Below are 7,897 nucleotides of genomic sequence, written 5' to 3' on the forward strand. Positions count from 1 at the left end.
TGGCTGAACAACAGCCCCAGCAGTCAGTTTGGAAACCAGTCCCAAGCTGAGGCCATTAAGGAGATCAAGGTAAGAGCAGCAAAGGGTAGAACAGCTCGCAGCCCGCCGTGGCATCCAGCCAGGACTTTGTGCCTGGCACCCGAACGCCGGTGCTTCAGAGGAAAGAAAAAGCTCCCCGTTCACAGGGGCTGCTCCACGAGTTGCTTCCAAATAAAGACGTTTCCAGAGCTCAAAGGGCCGAGCTGGAAGGGGCAGGAGGCGGCAGGGGAGGGTGCTCAAAGGAAGCAAGGTTGAAATCTGCTCGAGTGCTTTCGGCTGCCTTGATCTACTGAGGCAAGCAGCATGCACACAGATCGCAGAGACAGTAAAACAAACCTGCTCGTTGCTGTCTAGCTAAGAGGCATTTCTTTCATGCTACAGCAACTGCTTTCTGCAATCAATTCACCGCTGAGGCCATGAGACAACAGAACATGTTTTTTCCCCAAAACAAGGAACTGATTTCAATCGATCTGAAGGTGGAAACAGCCTCATGTTATCCCAGAGAGGCCAGGACCCTGGGAATTGCCAGGTACCCCCCAGAGCCTCTCCTGCTCCGGGCCAGCTTTCTCTAGCCCCCATGTTTCTGGTCCAAGGAGGAACTGGCAGCAAGCACTGCTGCCAGAGGGAAAGCTGGCCCAGTAACTTGCTGAGCGAGCAGAGCCCTGGCTGGGTGCGAGGGAAAGTGCAAGCCGTGCTGCGGGATGCCCGTGCTGAAGCCCAGATCCATTTGTATTCCACAGGATCCTCTCCTCTGCCTGTTAGCACAACAGACGACGGGGTCCCCCTCAGAAGCCGAGGCGGGGATGAATGCTCAGCACTTGCTCTGCTCAGCAGAAATGCTGTTTCTATTCGAGCTCCTGGAGCTACAACCCTCCTGCCGAGGATGGGTTTTGCCACAGCGCTGGTTTGTTAGACTGCGGTGAGCAGGGTCTTACCGAGCTTCATCACGAGGGAGGTGCAGGAGCATCCCTTCACGAGCATCCTCTCCGGAGGACACAGCACTGCTCTGCAGACTGCAAGCCCCAGGAGCTGCGAGGCGGCTGGGCAGCAGCCTGGCATCAGGAGGCTGACAGCTGGTCATGTCACGATACGATACTGCAGCAGAGACAGGCAGGTAGCAGTTTCTTACCACAAAAGCTTGACAAAATTGCTTTTTAAATCCCTCTGTTTTTCAGCTGATCTGATTTCTTTAACCCTGCCACAATTCCCTGCCACACAGGACCGGTAATTTCTTCTTCAATTTCTCAGCAATCCCTCTAGAACAGAGCACAGCAGACTTCCCTAATTCACATTATCAGCACCATTTGCCTCATGAACGACAGAAGGACCACCTGAGATTAAAAGGAAAGCTGTCGCCCTTTGGGTTTTCCCCTCTCATAGGCTACACGATGTCTCTGCTTTTAGCCTCCTGCCTCAAGAGCCGTGCAGAGCTTAAATCCGCTGCCCAGCAAATGAACGGTCCATGCAAAACCCCTCTGAAAGAGCAGAAAATCTATTCCCTTCGTAGGCTGTTAGACGCCATGGATAATTGATACATGACTCCATGAGATAAAAGAAATAAACCATTCTTCCTTCTGGAGGCCCCTTCTGCCTCCGACTCTCAGAGCTGGGCAGCCTTTGACCTTGAGTTCTTGCATTAATGCCTGCACGCAGTCAGACAGGGATATCGCACACGCACTCAGCTCATCTCCTGGGGTTTCGCTTTCTTCTGCCCCTGAATAATGGCAGCTTTGTCCTCTAGTAAATGAAGGAGCAGCCAGTTTATTGCAGGCCCAGCTTGTTCTCAAAGATAAACCCAGTGAAAAATGTCACCTGCTGATGCGATCCGCCCCGTGTGCCACTTTAGCAGCTGCTCTATCCCAAACACTCATTATCATCAAACAGGTGGAATAATAAAAGTGTATACGGCATATATACATAAACACAAGAGCTGGAGGAAAGGCGGCATTGCGTCTCACAGCCCTGCAGGCCTGGCTTAGAGAGCTGCTTTGTTTAGGAGCGACAACAGCCCAGATTCACAACAAAGCTTCGTCATTGCCCCGTTGGCACGGCAGCATCCAAGGGCAGCATTCACAGCAGCTGGAGACCGGGTCCCCTGCGGACCACCCAGCTCAGGGCACTAAAGCGGGACCCTCGGCAGCGAGGGGCGGGAGGGAAGCGCCCTGGCACCACGGCAGAGCTGCCCTGGACTTGACTCCCCGAGGAGCTTAATGCACGCCTGCACTTACAGAAGCCGGGGGGGCTCTGGTGCTGTATCCATTACGCAGCTACGGGGCAGGGGCAGCAGGACAGTGCACAAGTGCTGTCTGCAAAATAGCTGCCCAGAACCGCCTCCCATCCCAGCTATCACCAGCAAACTCAGCTCTGCAAGCACCAGAATTAATCTGAAGCCATTTCCAAGCAAAGGCAAACAGTTTAATTCTGCTGCCCTTCGGCAACCCTGCTTTGATTTCTTACTGAGGTCCTGAAATAAATGGGAGGCTTGGATTCAGCTCAGCAGAACGCAAACAGGAAAGCCGTACGATAAATTACCTTTGCAGGCACAAAGGATTCACCTGGGACAGTGCTATTACCTAGTAACCAGGAAGCAACCGCCGGTTATCAGCGTCACATCTGGCTTTTGCGAGCGCAGCTTTCACCTATGATGTGAGTGTGTGGGAGACACCAGCTCTCTCATTACTCCCCGGTGAAGCAGCTCCAGCAGCCTCACCCGTGGGGCGATGTTAAAGGAGTCGTAGCAGCAGCAGCAGCATCCTGAGACTTGGCAGCTATCCGCAGCCCCCCTGGGGTGTTTAAATTTACTGTCATCATTAAGGACAAAGACGCAAATGTCAAACGCAAGGCATCCCGTAATGGATTTAACACAGGCTGGAGAGGAGTTAACTGAAATGCAGAGCATTCGTCTCGCTTTAAGTAATTATCCTTGCAGGAAGAATACCGCTACCAAAAGCAAGTCTGCTGTAATTTCTGTCACCTTCCTCCTGACCCCTTCTCCTATTTAAAATTTCTGGCTAGCTTTACAGAAAGGAAAGTAAGACTGGCTCATTAACGAAGGTACAAAGAACAACTACGGCAGGTTGGGATGGAGTCCGCGCGGTAATCAAAACAAGGCTTTGTAGTTAGCACTGAATTCCTGCTGTCTCAATTACGTTTGTGGAGCCTACCCCGTGCTGCACGCAGCTCTGCTGTGGGGAGACTTTTCTTTGTGCCTTATTGGCTGCGCGCAGTGGTACTGTGAGAGCAGTTTCCTTGACAACATTTTTTTTTTTTAATGAAATCTGGTTTTTGGTTTTTTTTTTTCCCCCTTGCCCCACTCCACGGCTGCAAGATCAGGCCTGACTTTGAATCCCAGTTGCAAAGATACCATGAATACGAACTAGCGTTAGACGAAAAGGAACGCCCCAAAAGCCTGCCCATCGCACGAGGTCCCTGTCCCACGCAGCTTGCAGCGCGACCAGAAGCGGAGGAGCTAAAGTAACAGTCGGGCAGATAGCAATTATCATTAAGTTGTGCATTACGCAGTTCTTCCTCCAGATTTTTTTCTACTAGCCTGACAACATTTTGCGACCCTTCATCGTGTTTGCAGTGTCTAGGGAGGAGAGAAGGGAAGAAATCTATGGCTTACACCCACCCCAGCAGGAGCTATTCCAGCACGGGTCGCGCAGCAGGTGCTCTGCGGTACAATTCACTCCAGCTGACTCCTCCGACGCGCCAGCCAGCCCCTCCGTCCCCAGGGAACCCATCCAATCTGCATTTCATCTCCCCTGCTGACAGGAGACCCACTGACTCGCTTACTGCCCTCAAGCAACAGAAACAAAAAAACCACGTCTCTCGTTATTAGGACTAGTCAAAGATCTTCCAGCAAAACAGATGCTCCCCTCCCTGCCAAATGCTGAAACGATGGGATTGAAGCGTTCTGCAGGAACATATCGATCCCATCATAGCTCTCAAAAAAGCAGGAGGCTCTGCCTGTGCTCCTAGCACTCCAAGCTCGCAGGCAGCAGGGCTGAGCAGCGGCGAGGATTAGATGTCAACAAGCTGCTGCTATTTTAACATTTCCCCCCAACCCCACTCAGCGCCAGCCCGACGGGTTCTGCTCCCCTTTCGTCTAGGAAAATTTCTTATCTCAGTCCTAAAGCCGCTAATATTCCACGCAAGAATGTCCTCTTCCCTTTTATTGCTGGAAATTGAAATTTGAAATGGCAATAAATCACAAAGTAGCACAAGAGTTAGTCTGCATGCAGAATTATCTGCAGCAAAAGGTACCCCAAAGCACTAAGTCCAGTCAATTGGAATAACCAGCTCAGCAAGACCGTGCCACCCAGCAAGCTAATGATCCAACAGCCCTCCGGATAACAGCAAGGACAATAAAAAACAGAAACAAAACAGTAGCCCACGAAGGTCACAAGCTCCACACGCACGGCCTTGCCAAAGACAGCGCAAGGGCTTTCTGAACATTATTTCAGCCAGGGGTTCACGCTGTGCTCTCCATTCGCTGCAAAACACCGCAGATGTTGGCAGCCCCGGCCTCCCCGCTTCGCTGGGAGCAGGGGGCCTCGCACAGCATCCTATCCTCGGGGTGCTTGGCCGGGAGAGAACTATTTCGGTAAAGGGCTCCGGTCATCGGCATTCAGCCGGGCTTCCCAGCAAAGCGGCTTCAGGAGCCACAGAGGACATCCCGCACCCTGGGACCAGATCCGCTCCCCCTGCGGACTTAAAGGACTCGCGTTATTACTCAGTGCTTTTGGTTTCCCTTGCTAGACAGAAAAGAAGCGATTCCTTACCTGGTTCTTTTCCCCGCCTCGAGCTCTTCCAATCCATCCGCAGATTTGGATCAGGGATTTTCCTCTGGCGTTGGCTCCCGGCATCCCTCCTTCGTCTCCATCTACAGAGTTAAGCCCTGTAAGAAAGGGCAGAGAGATAGCCACCTCAAATTCTAGCTATCCTGCCAAAATGAAGCAGCTTCTCCAGCAGCCTCTACATCTCACCCACAGTCGTTTCTTCGAGGGGAAAGCTCCTGGCCGGTCACACCACCACCCCCGCGAAGCGCTCGGGCGCTCAGTTACCGGGTACCAACCACCCCCCCGAAGCGAGGGTCTGCTCAGCGGTCCAAAGAGAAGCGGGGTTCCTGTCCCAGGTGCTACGCAGGCAACTGCACCAACGGCTTTGTCGGAGAGCCCGTCACTCCGTGAGACAGCCTAGGAATTTTCTTTTCGGCATTGTCCCACCAGTCAGCAGCAGCAGGATCTAGACTAAATATATGGCATGGAAAACAAGACTTCATTTAGGTCACTTCGTTCATCGATGGTGGTGATTTAAGTTCTGATGAAACAAGTAGCCAGAACAAGGGAAGGTCGTTAAGATTTAGCCCCATACCAAAGGTTTGGGGTTTTGCAAAAATATTTAACACAGGACTACCAAGGTAAGGATGTCCCCGTAGCCCTTGGACAGCCTAAAACGAAAGGTGTTCCAGGCACACCTGTGAAAAGCGTTACCGGTTATGTCCCTCTGGGACTTAATCCGGCATAAACCCAGTTCTAGGCAGGATTCCTTCACGCCTCCATTTTCACAGAAGAGCCGAGGGACTCCCGGATACCCCCAGCTTTACACCTCTACCAACTCGGCCAGGCCAGCCTCCCGGCCGTACGGGCGAGCACAGCGACCCACACGCCCCAGCCCGGTCACCTGCTACGGAGCCGGGCTGCGCGTCACCGCGTGCCCCCAGCGCCGCAGCCCGAGGATTTCTCCGTCTTTGCTCGGGACGTCGCGACCCAGAGCCCAGGCTCCGGCCACCCTTAGCGCGCACGGGAAGGGTGCTGCCTGGAGCGGCGACACCGCGCAAGTCCAGAGAGACAGCAGGTTTGATAGGAACCTTAACGTTTTACTTCAGATCTGTTCACTGACAAAAAGCCGTTCTTCCCCAAGAAACGCGTACTTGAAATGCTCTCTGGAAGTGATTTGCAAGCATAAGACTAAGTTAAATGATTTATTATTTTTTTAGTAAAAGAGCATACACTATTATAGAAGCGCAAACCATGATTCCTGCAGATTCTTTCCCCATGCAGAGTCACTCCACTCTGCTTATCACCCTTAATTGCTCTAAAAGTAGCATCTGAAGTGATATAAATATGCATGTGATTAAGTGCTACCTCCAGTTAAAGCATCGGTATCTGAAGCTGCCTAGATGTCAGCAAAAAAAAATTAACAAGAGAAACAAGTAACTCGTATCATACAGCAATATCTCAGTTCCAATGAAGTGCTTATTTTTTAATACCGAGTAGCCTTTGATTAGCAAGACATTTCACTTTTGTGCACGGTAACCAAAAAGGTAGAAACTTTGAAAAACAAAGCAAGAGTTTGGTATGAAAAAAATAATAATAATATACAAAGACGTCCTCACAGAAAGAGGAGATGGAACTTCACAGTTACTGCTGCCTGTCTCACGGTCAAAGTGCTTTATCAGCTCACTGCCAACAGGGACTAGAAATTTGTGCTCGTACGCTAGTGGGACAAAGCTGATAAATATTAGGAACACGATACCAATTTGCAAGGAACGTATTTGTTTGATGGCAGCAAAGCAAAGCTGATTGGATTGTTACCTGTGAAGCCCAGAAAGTAGCACCTTAGTGTTATTTAAATAAATGACACAAATCAACGCAGCGGCACTCCGCTAGCAAGGAGGGGACGGGACTGGGGTCCGGGACTCCAGAAGCTCCCTCGTTGTCACCCCAAAGCACCCCCTCGAGCTCTGCCGGGCGGCACGCTCCCCGATCCTGGCCAGGCCGCAACAGAAAGTTTTGCAACAGATTTTTGACAGCTCAGAGCTGTTGTTTGGTTTGGGTTTGGCTTTTTAAAGGTAAGTTGACATGTTTTTAAACAGGTAATTTGAAAGTAAGAAAACGGCTCCTGTCTGCAGCACTGCTGCCTCTCCTCAAAGGCAGAGCAGCCTTTCCCAACAGCTACAAGCCACCAGCAAATCCAAGCCACGTAGCACCCAACGGCGACCAGTAACGCAAGGGGCATGGACAAACTTGTCCAAAGGCCTTTACAAATCAGATTAAAAGAAGAGCATTTAACATTCATGAGCTGCAATAAATTCATCAAGAGCCAGAGGGAAGACATTTTACTGCGAGAGCTTTATTGCACTACGCTCAAGTGCGAACCGCGTATCGTGTCTACCGGACATCGGTCGCAATTCCACCCCCCCATTGGTGTCTACGCTGTATGACAGCCTGCACTTTTCACTATTTTTCCTCAATTAAGGCTGCAGAGTCAGAGTATATGATAATTAGTACATTATAAATCAGAGTAAAACTAGGGGGAAGAATGCAAAGTTATACATAGAGCACGTAAAATTATTCTGTTGTTCTTCAGAAGGGGTTGGGGTTTGGTTTTTAATCCAGCTCACCACCTTCCCCTCCAAGCTGACTTCCATCATTTGTCAAATCGGCTTTAACTACCAGTATTTCATTTGACTAAAAACACCGATTTTAATTTGCAGAAAGTTAGAACGTTAGGCTTCTAGTTTGTGAGGGGAAGGCAAGGGCCAGAATTAGGTAATTTCAGCATCATCTACCTTCCGCATGGCCTCAAACGTTGCCAGGGATGTTATTTCCCTAACGTAGGCACGGACATCACAAACGCTTTCGCCTCTCCTTTATCTATTAAAGAAATCAGAAACGTTACACATCTTAGAGGGAGGAAGGAACTCGGTACAATGCAGCTCGAGCCAGGGTACAGACCGCGTTTCAGGGAGTGCCGTTTTCTAGCCACGGACCTCAGACAGGTCTCTCGGCATCTCTGTGAAGCGAGGGGCTTGACAAGTACCCTTATTTTTTTTGCTTAAATTTATCAATCC

The sequence above is a fragment of the Nipponia nippon genome, unplaced genomic scaffold (genome assembly GCF_047370975.1).
Source record: "Nipponia nippon isolate SJK-2023a ecotype South Korea unplaced genomic scaffold, ASM4737097v1 scaffold_23, whole genome shotgun sequence".
Lineage (NCBI taxonomy): Eukaryota > Metazoa > Chordata > Aves > Pelecaniformes > Threskiornithidae > Nipponia > Nipponia nippon.